Source organism: Alosa alosa, chromosome 1 (genome assembly GCF_017589495.1).
Source record: "Alosa alosa isolate M-15738 ecotype Scorff River chromosome 1, AALO_Geno_1.1, whole genome shotgun sequence".
Lineage (NCBI taxonomy): Eukaryota > Metazoa > Chordata > Actinopteri > Clupeiformes > Clupeidae > Alosa > Alosa alosa.
Window position 1 is genome coordinate 24,826,452 of NC_063189.1, and position 21,017 is coordinate 24,847,468.

A 21,017-nucleotide genomic window follows, 5' to 3' on the forward strand; every position below is an offset into this window, starting at 1 on the left:
GGACAAGCAGGGGAGCAACGCAGCAAACACCAAACAGTGAATTACTTTCCAGACGGATCAGAGCCAGAACGGAGCCAGAACGGAGCCAGAACAGGGCCAGAACGGTGCCAGAACGGTGTCAGAACGGAGCCAGAACAGGGCCAGAACGGTGTCAGAACGAGGTCAGAACAGGGCCAGAACAGGGCCAGAGCAGAGCCGGCTGCTGTGAGTGTGCGCCACGCAGATGAAATGGCATTACACAATTTGCTATACGAGGACAAGTGGGCCGTGCCGTTGCATGGCTGCTTGTGCCTCTGGATGAGTACCTGTGAGATGAGAACAGCATGGGCGGATTATGAACTTTCGGGCCCCTGGGCCCAGATGTATTAAGAGCCCCCCACTAATTGTTGCATATATGTGAGGGGGGGTTTGGGGGTCCTCCCCCAGAAAATTTTGAATTTGTTTGATGTGATTTCCTGTATTCTGGTGCATTTTGGGGATAGCCAATACTAAATGCAATCACATTTACGGCCTCCATCCTGATTTGTTGATATTGAGGCAATGATTCCATGCAAAGTCTTGGGCTTCAGGGCCCCCTGACCCCTTGGGCCCCTGGGCCTGGGCCCGGTAGGCCCGTGCAGTAATCCATCCCTGTATCACAGCACTGGTCCGCTAAAAGACCTGAGGCCTTTCTATTTAAGGCCACCAGGAAGCCGTACCTGAGATCTCACTCTACTCCCACTTTCCTATTTCACGCTCCGCATAAAGCTCTTGGGGACGGAGCACGCCGGTTCCTGACTTGGAGGTTCTGCCTGAACGGGTCTCGTCCTCGGTTAAGGTTGCTGCCCTGTGTGGCCAAAACGTGTCTTTCTATTTCTAAAGTGGGCTGTAAGTGGTTGTGTTTGGGTGGGAGGTTGATGTTTTTTATGTGTGTGCGTGTGTGTGTGTGTATTGGCAGCCGTGGCGGAAACATTGTTATTTATACCCATAAGAACTGAGTATTATGCTTATTGAGTGATACACTGGTATTGCATCTTTAATATGTGTCCCTGCACCACTTTTCTCCATGTGGACATAAATGCATGGGTGATGGGTGTATGTGTGTGTGCGCGCGTGTGTGTGTGTGGAGGTGTTGTTGCTATGGTGTGTGGCATAGGCAGCACCATGGCACCCAACCTACAAGGAAGACACAGTAGCACACAACACGCGACACACCACACACACACACACACACACGCGTAAACAACCTCGACTCATCTCCACCTCTGACCTAACACCCAACACATGATCAACCACAAAACAGATAACACCACAATAAATGCCTTTGATCTGATACAGTAAGAATATAATATGCATTTTACAGTTTGTTAACGACATTGAAATGTGTGTGTGTCTGTCTGTTTTGATGATGATGATGATGTTGTGTGTGTGTGTGTGTGTGTGTGTGTGTGTGCGTGTGTGTACATGTGTGTATGGGTTGTGGCTTTGGAGAGATGGAGTGCAGTGATGAAAGCGGGGCAGATATTTCTGAAGCCCTCACCCTCAACCCCCCCACCCCTGCACCCCTGGTGTTGCCCCCCCTTGAGGGGCAGGAATGCTGCTGGCCCCAGTCTCCACGCGCCTCACATTGTTTCCGTCGGATTCTCCCGCTGACGCCGGCAAGGGAGGGAGCCTCCGGAATGCCAGAGAGCGTGTGTGAAGTAAGAGTGTGCGTGTGTAGTGTGTGTACAGCGTGTGGACAATGTGTGTGTGTGTCTACATGCAAAAATGAGTAATGATGAGTGAGTGTATGTAAATGTGAGTGTAAATATGATGTGTGAATGCATGTGTGTATGACAGCATAAGTGTATGCATGCATACATGACTGAGTCAGTGTGGGTATGTGTTTGTTTGTATGCATGTTTGAGCATCTGTGCGTTTGTGTTTGTCTCTGTGTATGTGTGTGTGTGTGTGTGTGTGTACTGTGTGTGTGTGTGTGTGTGTGTGTGTGTGTGTGTGTGTGTGTGTGTGTGTGTGTGGGTGTGTGTGTGCATGCATAGTGTAGCATGTGTATGTTTGTGCAGTGTGTGTGTGTGTGCGCGTGTGTATAACCTGTGTGTGTGTATGTGTGTGTCTGCAGGCTCGTCATCTGAGCCCCCATTCCTGAGCGCTGCTGTCAGGACGGGAATAGCCCCTCTGCTGTCGTCACACCGCTGCCCCCGCTGCCCTGACCACTGACCTTTACACATGTGTGTGTGTGTGGGGCTGTCCAGTGGGGCTGTCCAGGCTTCCTGCCTCCATGGCAACAGCGAGTCATTTGTGGAAGGGAAAGAGAGGAGTGGTGAGCCCATGGGTGATAAGCTCAGGGGCGCCCCATGAACCCCCCACCCCCCCCAACAAACTCTCCCAACCCCCAGACTGGAGGGGGCAGTGAACTTTAATTGATTTTCCAGTGGTGAACTGAAGGCTCTCTTGTTATCTAAGGCCATTGAGAGGGGATTGTGTGTGTGTGTGTGTGTGTGAGAGTGTGTGTGTGTGTGTGTGTATGTGAGTAGATGGAGAGATGGGAATTAAGTTAGAGGTGTCACTCAGCCCTCTGCTACCAACTACACATACAAACACATGCGCTCCTCCCACCCCGACCCTTCAACACCCCAAACCGATGTGTGTTCTGGCTGACGGAAATGATGAGTCTCTGCCACTGGTCACGAGACTTGCGGGGACACACGCCACAGAACCCCTGGTATGCCTCCACTGTGTGTGTGTGTGTGTGTGTGTGTGTGTGTGTGTGTGTAAGATAGGTTTTTAAGTCCCTTAAAATCACACAACGGAAACACAGATGGGAGGGAGAGAATGACAAGAGGAGAAAGAGAAAAAGGGGGGGGGGAGAAGGATAGAGAGAAAGGACAGACAGAGAGAAAGAGAGGGAGAGACAACAGAGTGCAAAGACTATGGGGGAAAGACAGCAACAGAGACTGAATCATAAAATATAGGCGGAGAAAAGGGGGATAAAGAGCACACAGAAAAGTGAGGAGGAGAAAAAAAGAGAGAAAAAGAGGAAGGAGAGAGTGAGGGACTGGATCACCCCCTGTCTCCTATCTCCCACCATCTTGGTCTCCCATTGGCTGCCGATGCTGAGCGCTCGCTTCCATGACCTTAAGGCCTTGTGAGGTCAGCTGCAGACCACCCCACATCTCCTGCTAATGAAGTATCAGAGCAAGGCCTCATCAGACCAGCTGACACAGGCTTGAGAGCCTTCCCTCCTGTCCACAGACTAGGGGGGTTGTTGGGGCCAGCCTGGTCGACTGACTCCTGACAACCTTTCCCCTAGGGTATGGAGGACCACAGGTGTCACTTAAATGGCAAATGAAGTTGGTTGATTTGCCATTATAAACAGTATTAAAAAATATAATTTACAAAAACTATTTTGTAAATCAATTATTAAATTATCAATAAATACTCTAATTTATAGGGATTTAAAAAGGAATATTTTTGCTTTTCCATTTGCCAAATCATTTGCCAAATCCATTTGCCAAATCATTTGGCAAATCCATTTGGCAAATCATTTGAAAAAGAATGCCTTAAAAGAACTTTAATGTGTACAACTTCATTTGCCATTTAAGTGACACCTGTGGTCCTCCATACAGGTGTGTCTTAAGAGGGGTGGCCTACATAAAGCGTATCCATGGCAACCATAACAGCAAAGTCCAGTGCGACACCCTCCCTTCCATTTTCCACCCCTCGGTTCTATTTTCCATCACTGGACATCTTTCTCCCCAGAGTCCTTGGCACTGTTACACAACTGCCGTGGCTAAGAGACACCTCCTCACGACAGACTAAACTAGACACAAGTGGCATAGTTTTGTGTTTTTCTTTTTTTGTCTGTTTTCCATTCGTTGCTATATTGGATTTTGGAAACCTTTAGGAGTTTTCCGTGGAAAATTATGCAAGTCAGGTTTTCCTGTTTTAGGAGGAACACACTGGAATGGCACTATCCAACAAAGCTGGACACAGAGAGTTGCGAATGAAATGAAAAAGAAAAAGAAGAATTAAAGAAGAGAGTCAAAGACAGAGTGAGACAAAGAGAAGCAGCCAGGGAGACATACTGCAAGTCGAACAGAAGTTCCTCTGATCACACCCACACACACATACACACACACGCACACGCACACATACACACTGCCCTTCAAGAAAACTCTTCAACTCTATCACTGCATTATGACAAAGTGGCACTGCTTGCTATCTGTGAATGGAGGATACAACTAAGAACTACAACCACAATAGAGGAAAACTCCTTGTCTGGTCAACTTGGACCAGACTAGATCAGAGGTTTTCCTCTGACCATTCCCTCATCACTGAGAGTGATACAGGGGGTAGTTCTCATTCCCTCAACATTGAAACTGAAGCAGGGGGTAGTTCTCATTTCCTCATCAATGAGAGAGATACAGAGGGGTAGTTCTCATTCCCTCAACATTAGAACTGAAGCAGGGGGTAGTTCTCATTTCCTCATCAATGAGAGAGATACAGAGGGGTAGTTCTCATTCCCTCATCAATGAGAGCGATACAGAGGGGTAGTTCTCATTCACTCATCAATGAGAGAGATACAGAGGGGTAGTTCTCATTCCCTAATCATTGAGAGGGATGCACAGGGGTAGTGTTGTTTTTCGTGGTAGGGATGGGTTGGGCTCCATTTCTCTAAAATCCACAGTATGACAGTGTCCTGTTGCCATGGTGATGCCGGAAGCTATCTGTGTGCGTGTGTGGGTGTGTGTGTGTGTGTGTGTTTGTGTGTGTGACCGTGCTGCATACAGTGTGTGTGTCAACATCAATCGCGATCTCACCAACAGGAGTTGAAAAAGGAGTGCAAGACCAGAATTTAAATGACAAGACAGAGGTCACTCTGTTCTTTGGCCACAGAAGATGGACAGGCTCGGATGCATATCTGGCCAAAACGACCGTCACAGATCCACTGAGTCAGACAGCCACTGTCCCTTTGTCCACTTGCCTGTACCAAAGAAGCTGATCAACTGAGTCACGTCTGAGAGCGAAGACCAAAGGAAGGTATCCATCAATGACCGACTTCCAAAAGTTGTCAGGGGAGAAGCGAGTTTTGAGGAAGAGAGAGAGTTTTGAGGAAGGACGGGGGAGGACAGAACCCTAACTTGAGACTGTCTTTGTGGCTGACTTAAGGGCCATTCACACCAAGAACGATAACGATAACTATAACAAATATTGTTCTCGTTAATATGAATGACGACATTCACACATAAACTATAACGATAACGACATGAAGAACGATATCGTTGGGGATCACTTTCAGACCAATTTTGAGAACAATAAAAAGCTAACAGCCAATCAGAACCCATCACATTTTAGCAATCACATTCATTACCACAAGAAGAGACTTTACTTGGTTATTGGTGTGAATGGCCCTTAAGCCTTTGTGACTGAGGGGCGCCCCGACGCAGACGCCTCATTCTGACAAGCCGGGAGTGAGGCCGCATCTGACAACCGATCAGCTGCAATGCCACAGGCATCAGTAGACGAGGCCATGCCAGTCACCATTGGTCTGATCCCGTGTCAGTAGACGCCCGACCATGCGGTCACTTTGGTCTGATCCCGTGTCAGTAGACGCCCGACCATGCGGTCACCTTTGGTCTGATCCCGTGTCAGTAGACGCCCGACCATGCCAGTCACCTTTGGTCTGATCCCGTGTCAGTAGACGCCCGACCATGCAGTCACCTTTGGTTTGATCCTGTTACAGACCTTCAGCCCCACCAGACAAGCACAGGAAATTCACCCATCACTGCAACTAATACACTAATATTCTGGCAGGGTTGCATAAGCCATCGAGTTGACTCACCGTGGAATCTTTAGTTTGTGATGTTGAGGATGCTATGCAAATAATACACTGGGATTGACATACCACTTCTCAAAACCACCATACTACAAAAGAATTGTCCTGTTATAATGCAATACTGCAGTCTGTTTTAGAACATAATAACATTATACTGTCATCCAGTACTTTCAGTACATCATGCAGTTGTACAGGATCTGATTACACATACTGTAGCTGCTTATTATCTTCAGCAGCTGTGACAGCATCATCATAGTCATCATCTTGCTATCACTCAAAGTTTGTACTTGACCTTCAAACATAATCACGCTGATGAAAGCTGTCTGAATTCTCGACCCAAAGCTGCTAACAGCATGGAAAAAAAAGTTTGGCAAACAAAGTTGTACGAGTGGGATGATCTCTCCTCTGTCTCCATAGCAACTATCCTCTCTGTCTTTCTCTTTATATTTTACTCTTTCAGTTGGTCCATGTGTGTGTGTGTGTGCGTGTGTGTGTAAATCTGTTAAGGCTGCCTTAGACAACTACCGTCTGCTGTCTTTCTGTCAAACAAACAAAATGTAGAAACACAGAGTGACGCATGATGGCAATAGCGGCTACATCTTTATCATCATCATCATCATCACTTTTGCCATCCTCCTATCAGCCCTAATTCTCCATATGGTCTCCCAGAACACATACCAGAGCAGCCCAAGCCAACACACACCCACCGCAGAGTAATCACTACAGACAAGCCAGATGAGAGCATACACTCCCAAATCTCAGCATGGCCGGAGCCCGCCCTGCACGCTCCGATAACCTAGCAGCAACCAGCAACACAAACATCACTGTCCTAGTGTTTGTGTTGGCCTACTGTTGCTACCCAACCAAGAGAATCAGCAAGGGAGATTTAAAGGAGAGAGAGAGAGAGATGAGTAAACTCCTTCATTAAGTATTTAATCATTTCATCACATTGGCCATCACATTCCAGACGTTTGCTCATTCAGAGCGGAGAGCCGAGTCTTTCCTTAACCGTTTCTCAAACGTTCTCATTTTCTCTTTCTTTTCTCTTTCCCCCACTTCAAGACGCTGCGCTAGAGGAGAGGAGTGAAAGAGGAAGAGAGAGGAAGAGAGAGAGGAAGAAGAAAAAGAAGGGGGGGAAAAAAAGATGTGCGTTAACTGGCAGTTTCCTCTCCTTTCAGCTCGGGCCCTGCCCCATCCGCAACCTCTCTTACGCAACCGCCACTGCACACTAATTAGCCTGTGAATAATTAAGATTCTGCTGTTGAAATGGGCCCTCTGATGGAGGGCTTTGGACAGGCGCCATTTTGTGTGATGGTACACGGAGAGCCAAAGCTGCTGGGCGTCTTCAGTTGAGCTCTTCTATCGTCTCACACACACACACATAGCGAGAGAGCGAGAGAGAGAGAGAGAGAGAGAGTGTGCTGTCAGATAAGAGAGTGATAAGAAACCACTGAAGGAGAAGGAGGAAAATATATTCTTCTTTTGCTGTTTGTACCGCATCATCCTTCCCTGCATTTCTCTCTCCATCCAGCGAAATTTAAAAAGGAGGGAACTGGGATCAAGTGGGCGTCTGACTAACAAACAGACTAAAGACGCGATGCTCGGCGGAGCCGTTTGGTTCGATGGCGTCCCACTCATTGTGAGTCTGTTGCATAAATCCACTTGCACCCCACGGCCCCCACCCGACCCCCCCATCCCCAAACCCACTGTCCTCCAACCCCATCCTGGGTTCTTGAAAAGCATTTCTGTCTTTGGCAGAGGCAAGTCGACGGGTGAATGGAGGGGATTGCAGGTGGTGTCGCTGATGTAGAAGTGACATAGTGTGTGTGTGTGTGTGTGTGTGTGCATGTGCAGGGTGGAGGGGGTTATCAGGTGCAGATAGGGAGAGGGCCGGGGGGGTTGCAGCATACAGCTGGTTTGCCCTTGCTGTGTCTGCTGGCATCCTGATACAGTTCCTCCTGCAACCCCAATCATAGCCAGTGTGTTACATACTCAAAACGGCAGAGAGAGAGAGAGAGAGAGAGAGAGAGAGAGAGAGAGAGAGAGAGAGAGAGAGAGAGAGAGCAGATACACTGATAGACACACAGAGAAATGGAGGGACAAGATATAGAAAAATATAGGCATACAGATAACATAAGCTGACAGATAGACTGATTAACCAATTAGCTGATTGATTAAACAATCTATTGACTGAGGCATGCAAAAAACAGAGACAGATAGATACATTGACTGATACATTAAATGATTGATTGATTGACTCACTGAGATACCAACGACAGACACTGCAAGACACAGGCACTGTAGGTAACTATAGGTGGAGGAGTCCAGAGAGGCACAGTGAAGCAGCAAAAATAAGACATTCTGTGTCTCTGTGATCCAGGACATAGATATAACAACACAATCCCCCTCGGACAGCTGTGCTTTGTGTGGTGTGTGTGTGTGTGTGTGTGGTAGGGAGAGTGTCTGTGTGATTGGATGCGTGCCTGACAATGGAAATGGTTCCCTCCATCTCCTGATAATAAATATGTGTGTGTGTGTGTGTGTGAGTATGTGTGTGTTTGAGAGAGAGAGAGAGAGAGAGAGAGAGAGAGAGAGTGAGTGAGTGAGTGAGTGAGTGAGTGAGTACTGTACATCGTAAATGTTACCTTAATGTTCTAACAGACATATAGGGACTTCCCTGTAAGTGTGTGTGTGTGTACCGGCATATATGTGCATGCATATAGTGTGTGTGTGTGTGTGTTTATGTGCACAATTAAGCAGGCACTCTCACATGCAATATGCATGGGTATGACTGCAAGCATTCACTGTGATTATGTTTGTCTCGTGTCTGTGTTTGTGTGTGAGAGAGAGCATGTGTGCAGTTGCGCGTGTGTGTTTGTGTGATACAGAGGCGTTTCCCTATAATGAGTGTTTGCCAGCCGAGCCTCTGATGGATTACTTCAGCTCTCAGTAGAATAGTGGGTCAAGGTCAGTCAGGCTGGCCGTGTGTGTGTGTGTGTGTGTGTGTGTGTGTGTGTGTGTGTGTGTGTGTGTGTGTGTGTGTGTGTGTGTGTGTGTGTGTGTGCGTGTGCATCTGCTGCTGATGTGCTGCCAGGAGCCAAGAGAAAAGCCCTGTACCACCACTAGAAGGGTCTACTACAGTCAACTATAGTATACATGTATACAAGTGAAACTAATAGTTTAACTGAATTCCACAAAAGAATAGCACATGATTTCAGGGCTTGAAGCCTGAAGTTATCAGACATTTTTGAAGGTATGTATTATTGTTTTTTTTTTTTTTTTCAAATCTTAAGCGGCCCAGCCCATGCTTGAATTTCAGCACAGTGTCCTTTAAGACCTTTAAGCCTTGTGGTTTTGTTGCACTGACTGTCAAGGGAGAATGTGAAATACTGGAGAAGAGACTGCAGCTGTTATGCAGCAAAGGTCAACAAAATGGAGGTTGTAGGAGTCAGGCTACTGTGCAGGTACTGCATCAAGTGTTATATTTACGGTGGTGGGCTGATGCTGACTGATGACTTGCTGGCTGTTGCAAAATGGCATTTTGATTTGGTATGTCCTTCAAATTTTCTCATTTTTGTACAGCCACACACACACACACACACACACACTACACTACACACACACACACACCTTTTTGTCATCACAATGAAACTACATGTATCAGCATGTGCATAAAGGTGTCCTTCAAAAACAGACATCAACTCTGATTACTGGCCACTCCACTACAAAAAACACAGATCTCAAATCAGTCTGGGCCAAGTCATGACCCAGCATGCAGAGAGGAGAAATAAATATCACTGAAAGCTATTTTGGCGAGGAGCAGGGAAAATTGCATAAACACCCTAACTGAAGAGGTAATGCTAATGCTACTTGATTCGGCATAACATTTCATGCAATCCAAAGAGTTTAAAGCAAACAAATAGCATAGCCAGCAGACTACTGGACAACACTTTGTGTTTTTACAGTAGTTATTCAACTTTTGATCTGAACTCTGCAGGTTTCAGGTTATTCCTGCACCAAGGTAGCCTACAAGGTAGCATGCTAATGGAATAAATGAGCAGAGGCGCTAGCAAGGAGCAAGGATGATTACATGAGCCCCACTAGATGAACAGACTGACAAGAGGTGATGCAACACCTTCCCCTGTCTGCCCACACAAGGCTGAGCTGTTAGCGTGAGCAGAGCCCATGTGCTCGTAGCAGCAGCAGCAGCAGTAGTGCAATAGCAGCAGACACTTTAGTCAAACAGAAAAGGTACTTGATGGCAAAGGAATGGAGTAGGCTACTGCCACACTTCAAGGGAGTTTGCTAATACACACACAAACACAGCGAATGATATCAAAACGGTGTTCATAATCCTACAAGGGCTTCTACTGATTTCACTATCTACAACATTTTAATTGAAGGAGTGAAGGAGTGTCATCTTGCTTGATCTAATCGCTGTGGATTGTTAATGTTTGTAGATGAGTTATTCTATAATATTGTGGATAGTAGGGAACATTCTGGAAATATCTATTTGTGCTCCCTCCCCATCTCATTTTAAGTAAATCTATATATGTGAATGCTCTGTCAGATGCCTGACTGGTGTAGCCTACCGTTATCATGCAATGCTGGGTAGATTTGTAGACACAGTATATGGGGCGAAAATGTCTAATGTTTTAGGCTGGCTTCTGCAGATCTGCTAGATTAGAGAGTTATGTCAGCATTACAGTCAGGAACAGGTCTTGTACTGAACCAGCTTATAGGCAAGCCTGTGTGTGTGTGTGTGTGTGTGTGTGTGTGTGTGTGTGTGTGTGTGTGTGTGTGTGTGTGTGTGTGTGTGTATGTGTGTGTGTGTGTGTGTGTGTCTACATGTGGGTTTGTGGGAGCAAGTGTGTGCCTGTCTGTTGATGGAACACTCTGTACACTCTCCTGTGTCTGAGGTCTGTGTGTGTGTGTGTGTGTGTGTGTGTGTGTGTGTGTGTGTGTGTGTGTGTGTGTGTGTGTGTGTGTGTGTGGGCAGAGGTAGAGAGTTGAGAACAGTGTTGTGGTGTCCGTCTGGCAGAGGGGATTGATCTGCTGGAACCTGATCTGCTCCTAACAACTTTCATATCCGGTGCTGCCACTGTCTCTCAGGACTCATGGAGGTCAAGGCACAGTGGAACAGGCACACATATGCATATGCGCGCACACACACACACACACACACACACACACACACATATATATATATGTACATAAGCACATGTATGTACACACACCCACCACTCACATACAAGCAGTATTACCACACACACACACACACACACACGCACATCCAAACGTAAACACACATGCATGTGTGCACATACATACAAGCTCACATAATAAAACAAGATTGGATGGCAATGATAGCCAAGGTCAGGTTGGTTTATTTCCAGCCAGCTAATCATGAGAACAGGTGTCACGCCTTACCAACAAGCATAGTGTAAATTACAGATATTACTCACACACACACACACACACACAAAAAGAATGAAACAGAGACAAAAACAATGAATGAATGAGGGAAAAAAGCCAGAGTCTGTCTCCCCTCTCAATTTACACGAAGTCTCCCGAACATCCTCCCACCCATGTAACACACACACCCCAGAGTAACCACCTGCGTACTTGCCAGACATCACAGCTTGATGGAAGACCAGAAGACTACCCCCACACACACACACACACACACACCACTGCTCCTGTCTCATCTGCTGTCAATCATCTCATCCCTTCATCTCTCCCCACTTCTCTCCTTACTGACTCTCTCCTTCACTCCCTCTGTCCCTCCATCCTTCCTTCATTCATCTCTTCATTCATTCAATCTCTCTATTCAAGCTCCTCCATATTCCTCCATTTATTAACTTTCCTCTCTCTCTTTCTCTCTCTCTCTGTTCATATTTACTGATATTCACTGTGAGTGGCCTGTTCCTAGCTGTGACTAGTCTTAACCGCGTCACCCCAATATGGAGGTTAATTTCCCCTCTTTTGGTTGCTGTTGTTTGTGACATGTTGTTTAGAGAGGCTACTCTCCCCTGGTAATCTGTATTTATCTGCTAAAAGCACTAAGTGGTGCTTCAGGCAAAGTACAGCAGGAAGTGACCGTAACAGCGGTCACAGGAAACCCAAGCTGAGAGCACATCAGGGCAGGCCCAAATATGGCCCACATCTGCCAGCCCACTCGCCACTGCAAGCCCACTCGCCAGCAACAAATGTCACTCTCTTCAGCATGTCACGCTCTTGCCATGCTCTCCCTGTTAGTGTGTGTGTGTGTGTGTGTGTGTGTGTGTGTGTGTGTGTGTGTGTGTGTGTGTGTGTGTGTGTGATATAAATGTGAGAATGTGAAAATGTATGAGGGTGCAACTGTGATATCAGTGTGTGAGCGTCTGTTACCTGTCTCAGTGTATTGGTGAGTGAGGAAGATTGTGGCAGTCTGTGTCCATCTGCATGTGTGTGTGTGTGTGTGTGTGTGTGTGTGTCTGCTTGTACGCATACATGTAGGTATTTGTGTGTATGCAGATGGGTGTGTGTGTGTGTGTGTGCATGTACAGGTGTGTGTGTGTTTCTACTGTTGCCTAAGGTAGGTGTGTGTGTGTGTGTATGTGTGTGTGTGTGTGTGTGTGTGTGTGTGTGTGAGTGAGAACGCTCTGAGGTTTACTGGGACAGGGGAGGAACGTCAGACACACAGGGGACGTTTTCAATTAGCCTCCCGTGGTGATGGCGTCTGTGCCCGAGATAAAACGCGCCCTTTGTGCCAACCGGCTCAGCCATCCCGCCATCCTGCTGCCCACACACACACACCCACACACACACACACACACCATTTTGCCCGCTCTGGCAGTGCCCTCTGCAACAACCTCCGAGAGACTGACCCACAGAGATCAACAGGGGCACTGCCCTGCTTCCTATCGCACAGGTAAGGACTAAGGACAAGAGAAGAAGAAAATCCTCAGACACTCCATGTAAAACAACGTCTGGTCTACCTGCAAGTGATAAGTGTGGCACATTTCAGCCCTGAGACACTGTTTGTTGCTCGCTGTTAATGTTCCAACGTTTCAACATGAATGAATTAAATAAATGGTTCTGACCTTCATATAATAGTGCTCTAGCAACAGTCTCCCACTGTCCTACTCCTGAACCTGCAAGAGTTCAAGGGTGCAGCACGCACATCCAAAACGTTGAGTACTTGGGTGCTGGACAGGAAGGCACAAACATGTAGAAGAACGTTGAGTCCGCAGACTCCGCACACCAGAATCTGCTCCTTAGCATCTACTCCTGAAAATTCAAAACACATCGTGTTTGTTTTTTTGTTACACAGGGTGAGGTTGTTGCTCGATTGTAGCGGTCGGGCGGGAACAGGCACAGAGGCCACAGGTGCAGACTGCAGAGTGACCAGGGCTTTACTGACACTGAGAAGAGGGATGAGGAGGCTGCGCTGAGCTATCCATGTGTGGGGCAGCAATTAATACACCCACACACACACACACACACACACACACACACTGCATAGGTAATACTCTGACATGTCATGCAGTCATCACCCGCCCACACAACACACACCCACACAAGCAGGCAGCCAGTCTCCTACCTGCACACACCCACACACAGACACACTCATACACACATACTTGTCTCCCTGCATCACAAGGACAGTCAGATGGGTCTTTGTCCTTCGGAGTGAGCCAGGCTTATCTGTCCTCAGCTGAAGCAGAGCAGAGGTGGGGTGAGACCAATGATCCACTATAACACAGTCACTATAACACAGTCACTATAACACAGTCACTATAACAATATCACACAGTCACTATAACAATATAACACAGTTACTATAACAGTCACTATAACACAGCCACTATAACACAGTCACTATAACACAGCCACTACAACACAGTCACTATAACAATATAACACAGTCACTATAACACTAGGGGTGTAACGGTACACAGAAGTCACGGTTCGGTTCATACCTCGGTTCGGACATCACGGTTCGGTACGAGTTCGGTATAATGGAGGGAAAAGCAAAACAAAAATGCAGAAAGCAATTTTTTTTTTATTGTCCATGTCTCAGGCTGTACCACCTAGTGTCATACAGTCTATTCCCTGAGCTATCTGCAACAGCCTGAAGTGTGTAAGATGTAGGCTAAACAGTACAATTAGTACCCAGACTCGTGTAACTTGTAAACAAAATAAGACAATCAGCTATAAAACTTTGCGCATTATATCTCCAGAATGGTTTGACGCATATGCTTCAAATTTGGTACAAGTGTTTGTATGGACTCAAAGATGAAGTGAGTTGATGTTGGAGGTCAAGTCAATGAACACTCTGAGTGTGATATCTCAAGAATGCCTTGACATACATGCCTGAAATTTGGTATGAGTATTTGTATGGATTCAAAGATTAAGTGAATTGATGTTGGAGGTCAAAGGTCAAATGTCAAGGTCAAAAACACCTTGAGTGTTATATCTCAAGAACGCCTTGACACACAAGGTCTTTTGGTACGAGGGTTTGTATGAACTCGAACATTAAGTGATTTAATGTTTTTTTCCAGGAATTTCCCCACCAACATTAAGCCAGCAGCTTTCCATCCACTATTGTAATTCCTCTGGCATTACATTCTAGTTGTATATGGAAGGGTCTACAATTTGCCTCAATATTTTTCAGTGTGTGTACAGTAATAATCTAGCCTACTAACTGTGAAAATATCACACTATTTTGCCTTCTTGTAAAAAACGAAATTGCTCATTTCATTTCATAAACAGACCACTAGAAGTCATGTGACTTTGCCCTTCGACGTTAACTCACCGTAGCATGGTTTGTTTATTAGCCTGGTTAGCGTTGACACTTTCTGTTACTGTCCAGACTGTGAGAAGTTACAAGTTACCCAGTGTTTCCCATACATTGACTTATTTGTGGCGGCCCACCACAATATCAACATTGACCACCACACAATGATTTTTCCTGTTGTACTAAATTGTACTTAAATCTGGTTAATCTGCGCTAATTTGTTAAAAACTGTTGTATTCAAGTTAATTCTGCAAACCTACCACCACAAATAGAATTCCATTCTGTGGGAAACACTGTTACCCCAACATAAAGGTAATTACCAAGCGATTTACATAGCTTTCTGTCATTACGAAATCATTTAATTTAAGCCATAGGTTTTGGCCCTATTTGTATGTGTATCCAAAGGCTTGTGAAGCGCAGGGGAAGTTTTTTTTTCTCGTTTCAGTGATTGGTAGCCTATCATCTGGGTGTTGGCTTTGAATATGTGTAGCATGTTATATTTCCACTCACATACCCAACAACTGCTGAACAACGCCGACACACAGTTTCATCTTATCCACCACTCTCTCGCTCGCCTGTAACTGAAGTTCTCAAACTTGCAATCTTAAAGAGACCAGCGGATCCTCTAACTCTTGTGGGTCGCCACCTTAGTGCTGCTATCTCTGACTGACTGACTCAACCGACTACCTGACAAAAAAAAAAAACATCGGCGCCAATCAGAGCTTCAGAGCTAAGGCGAGGCTACAGATTAGCGTTAGGTGTCGCTAAAGAACTCCCGTAACTATTGTAAGGTAGGCTACTTAACAGTAATTGCGCATGACATTAATTAATCCGCACGAGTTGTATGTATTTTTATCCCGTGTATTCTCCGTGTAAATTCATGCACCGTACCGTTACGCCCGTACCGTTTCGGTTCAATACGAATACATGAACCGTTACACCCATATATAACACAGTCTCTCTCTCACTCACTCTTTTATGTGCGCACACGCACTCAATCTAGAAATTAACCACAAAGAGCCATGTTAGAGCTAAAGATGAGTTAAGAGCAGGGCGGTGCTCTTCTGAAGGTCAAATAAAGTTGGGGGCCCCTCTATCAGGAGCCAGTGTGTCAGGGGAGAGGGGCTACCACAAGAGGGCCTGGGAACCCTGGGACTGGGAAAGTGCTTTACGAATGCACATGGAAGATGTTAACAACACATGGACATATACACTAAGATACTCAAGGACAGCTGTGCCCCCACAACAGATTCTACACACACACACACACACACACACACACACACACACATACGGTGCCAACTTCCACAATACTCCCCTCTAATGCCCACACAACAGCACACACACACACACACACCTAGTACCCACACACTCCACTCCATTATGCAGAGAGAGGAGGGAGGTAGGCTAGAGGTGGGTAGTCGAACTGAGTGTGTATGTGTGTGTGTGCGTGTGTGTATGTGTGCCGAGCAGTTTTCAGCTTCAGCTGGGAGATGCAGGCATGGTGCAGTTTTATTGAGGTGAGGTGACCTCTGGCAGTGATGCAGAGCTGGGAGGGAGATTGGGGCTAGGAGGAGAGAGAGAGAAGTGTGTGTGTGTGTTTGGGGGGTTAGAGTTTGGGGTGACTGCAGAAAATAATATAAGATGGTGAAGTAAGGACTAAGAGAGAAAAAAAACTGAAGAGCAAAGGAGGAGGAAAAAAGGAACGGAAGGACACAAGAAGGGATTGGAGAGAGAGAGAAAGGAATCTCATGTCTGTCTATTATGTGTAGGTCTGCGGGGGGGGGGTTGTGTATTTGTGGGGGGGGGTTGAGTGTGTGTGAGAGATTATTTGCTGCAGAGCTAACTCTGAGTGCATACCTGATGAGGTGAGCATCCCCACATAGCTGACTTCATCTGCACTCACACACTTACTCACACACACACACACACACACACACACACACACACACAGGCTCCCTTCTACCTCATTCCTTCCACTGCATGCACACAATAAAGTCAGATGCATGGCAGACAAGGACCAGTTTCAGAAACACATACCAATATGTAAGTCAACCACGCAACACAGCAGGACAGTCTGCTAGAAGGACACACACACACACACACACACACACACACACACACACACACACACACACACACACACACCTCCTGTCGCTAAATCAGCTCTAAGCATAGGGTAAAGACCAAAGCAGACCGCATTGCGTAATAAGACATGCAAAACGGAATGATACACCCCAAAGGCATTACACACACAGACACATAATCTCGTTAGAACAGACAGAAACATCTCATCTCCATCAGCAAAATACATTCAAAATACCTTCAAATATGTATGGGTTACAAAACACAACACATAACATACTAACACGTATAGATGCTGGTGCATACAGTACACACACACACACACACACACACACACACACACACACACACACACACACACACACACACACACACACACACACACACACACACACACACACACACACACACACACAGCCAAATTTCTGATAAAACCCTAAGTCCTCTCATGCTATGAGGGAAGATTTGTGAGATTAAAAGAGTTATTTAACAAAATCTGTTTTTCTCAGGAACGGACAGAAAAAAGGACGAGGGATAGAGATATAGAGGGAGAGGCAGAAGGAGAGAAGAGAGATAAAGGGAGAGGCAGAGGGCTAGAAGAGATAGACAGATAGAGGGAGAGTGAGGGATTTTGGGAACGCTGGAAGCCTCAGGAGAAGAGAGAGGAAAAGAGAAGAGAAAAGAGAAGATCATTTGGGGTGACTGCAGTAGAGAATGAAAGAAAGAAAGAAGGGAAGAAAGAATGAATGAAAGAAAGAAGGGAAAAAAGAATGAATGAAAGAAAGAAGGGAAAAAAGAATGAATGAAAGAAAGAAGGGAAAAATGCAAATGGGAGGGCGGCAAGGAGACAAACGTATTTATGACACATCTAATACTAAATATAACGACACGCAAGGACCACTGGAGTCATATGTCTTAGTGTGTGTGTGTGTGTGTGTGTGTGTGTGTGTGTGTGTGTGTGTGTGTGTGTGTGTGTGTGTGTGTGTGTGTGTGTGTGTGTGTGTGGCCATGAAATCATTTTCTTTAGTTAAAATACCTATTGAATACACTCACATACACACACACTTAAAGCCAGACCATAATGCAGCCTCTGGGCACCACAAGGCCCCTGCCCAGCTCGGTCCCTCTAATCCCCTTGCCTTCTGAGGATAAGCCATAGCATGATCCCTGCCTGCGTTGGGGTCAAAGGGCAGCCATGAGGTCGGCGGCCCATCTGACCGCCCCTGCGTGCCACTACCTGGGCCGGGACTGATGACGTCACACAGCAGGTGCCAGGGCAGGGGTGAGGGTTGCAGGGACCCTCTGTAAGATCAACCACTACAGCGGGCACCGCATTCTAGTACAGAGTACAGAATACAGAACACAGAATGCGCACGCACACGCACACACACACACACACACACACACACACACACACACACACACACACACACACACACACACGCGCGTGTACATACTGCACATACACGCATTGACACTGCTGCCCAGACACACACATGCATACATCAAGCACACGCAAGCACACAAACAAGCATACAATCATATGCACTCACATACACAGCGCACTTCGACATTCAGCCAGCGATCAGTGCAGATGACAGACAGGCTCACACTGAAGGCTCACACAAAGCGCTCTCCCACCACCTGTGCTGACGGGGCCCGACTGACCGCAGGCACCAGGACACCAGGCTGCGGTGTGGAGATGGCCGGCATGCAGACGGAATAATCATCAGTCCGTCGGACGGTCACATTCAGACAGACACATTCATGCCAGCTTGGGCTTCTCAAAGTCGGACAACAGAGAGGCAAGGCCACTCACAACAGCTGGGTGATGATGAAGCCTGTGCTGTGAGCAAGCGTGAAGGCAGTGAATCACTGGAGAATGACATAATGGCTGCACTGACACACACAAATACACAAGGGTGCACAGCGTGCACACACATAAACATAAACACACACACACACACACACACACACACACACACGGCCAGAGCTGCTTCACAGTTGTCCTCTCTAACTGATGTGATGTTACAAATCAGATGTTTAATCCTCATACTAACTGCAGTGTTTCAGAATTGAATTGTATTTGTGGTGGTAGGTAAAGGGGGGGGTGTTGACCAAACATTCTGTGTCGGAGTCAATAAAATGAAAAGTCTAGTTATACTTGCCTTGCACTAGAAGTTGATACTGACAAGTAGCTGTAATGTTATAGTGTGCTAACCTCGACAACCCTACAGTATTCTCTCTGCTTCTTTCAACCCTGCTCAAGTCGAGAACTACCGCCCTGTCTCACTCCTGCCTTTCCTATCCAAAGGCATTGAACGAGCAGTCTCTAAACAGGTCTCTGACTTCCTTTCACAGAACAACCTTCTGGATCCAAATCAGTCTGGGTTCAAAAGCGGCCACTCTACAGAAACGGCTCTGCTGTCTGTAACAGAAGCCTTAAAAGAAGCCAGGGCGACCGCTCGGTCATCAGTACTCATTCTGCTTGACCTATCGGCTGCCTTTGACACGGTTAATCACCGTATCCTTCTCTCTATACTCGCTAACATGGGAATCTCCGGTTCTGCTCTCTCCTGGTTTGAATCCTACCTCACAGGACGCTCGTTTAACGCATCATGGCTCGGTCAGCTATCTGCACCTCACCATCTCACCACAGGGGTACCCTAGGGCTCAGTGCTGGGCCCTTCTTCTCTTTGCTATCTACACCACCTCCTTGGGACAGATTATCTGTTCGCATGGCTTCTCAAACCACTGCTATGCAGACGACACACATCTGTCCTTTCCACCTGATGACCCCTTGGTTTCAGCACGGATCTCGGATTGCCTCTCAGACATAGCTACATGGATGAAGGCGCACCACCTCCAGCTGAACCTCTCAAAGACTGAACTGCTGGTCCTCCCAGCTAAACCTACCATACACCATGACATCAACATCAAATTTGTCTGTTTCACCTACCAGGACTGCAAGAAATCTAGGAGTTGTTCTCGACAACCAACTAAACTTCTCAGACCATGTTGCCTCAGTCGCCCGGTCATGCTGTTTCGCACTCTACAACATACGGAAAATCAGGACTTACTTGACTCAAGATGCTACCCAACTTCTGGTTCAGGCAATAGTCATCTCACGACTCGACTACTGCAACGCCCTCCTGACAGGTCTCCCAGCCTGCGCAAGTGAAACCACTTCAGATGATCCAGAACGCGGCGGCGCGCCTGGTCAACAACCAACCCAAAAGGGCACATGTTACCCCGCTGCTCATCCAGCTACACTGGCTACCTATGGCGGCCCGCAGATCAAATTCAAGGCTCTAACGCTTGCCTACAAAGTAGTCTCGGTTCTGCTCCCACCTACTTGAATGCCCTCATACAGACATACTCTACCTCCAGACCGCTGCTCCTCAGACCTAACGACGTCTAGCTCTACCACCCGTACGCGCTCAGGCCAATCCAAACTTTTTCTCATCTGTTCTTCCTCGTTGGTGGAACACACTGCCAGTTCCTACAATGGCAGGGACATCCCTCTCATTTTCAAAAAACTCCTGAAGACCCAGCTCTTTAGAGAACATCTCCTCTCATAGCAACACTAACAACAAGTCTTGCTGATCCTAGCACTCACCAGCCGTCTAAAACTGACACGTAACTGTTAAAAACAGCACTCACTGATGCACTTATTCTTACTGTACTCTAATGTTTTTAAATTGTCCTAAAATTGTTGAGAATTGCTCTAAAACTTAAACATTTTACCATGTTGTTAGTCGCTTTGGCTAAAAATGCGTCAGCCAAATGTAATGTAATGTAATGTAATGTAATAAATTAGTACAACATAGAAAATCATTGTGTGGTGGTCAATGTTGATATTGTGGTGAGCCGTCAGTCAATGTATGGGAAACACTGAACTGAGGTGATGTTATCAGATGTTTAATCCTCATACTAACTGGTTCTCGCTGTGTTCTGGAGTGTTCTGGAGTGAGCAGGCCAGTGCTGTAAGCTGAGGGAGCAAAGGGTAGCCCAGCGGAACCTTAGCCTCGGTCCCAGAGTCCCCGTCTGGGAACCTCAGCAGCCCTGTGTGTGTGTGTATGTGTGTGTAAGAGAAGGTTATTAATGCTGAAAGTCTCAGTGGCTCAGTGTGGTTCCTCCACCGTCACTACAGTACCAACTCACAGGCACCAACTCAACATGAGACAGAGAGAGGGAGAGAGAGGAAGAGAGAGAGGGGGAGAGAGAGAGATGGAGGGGAGGAGAAGGAGAGAGGTAGAGGAGAGAAAGAAGTTGGCATTGCTAAAACATTAGGGGCCAGATTAAAACCTTCAAAAAGTGTGACACACACACACA

At 46.6% G+C, this 21,017-nt stretch overlaps 1 protein-coding gene across 2 annotated transcripts in view; it reads right to left on the minus strand.

The window, feature by feature from the left end:
* ece2a (endothelin converting enzyme 2a) overlaps positions 1 to 21,017 on the minus strand; it is a 124,981-nt gene that overhangs the window by 68,166 nt on the left and 35,798 nt on the right. The window lies entirely within an intron of this gene.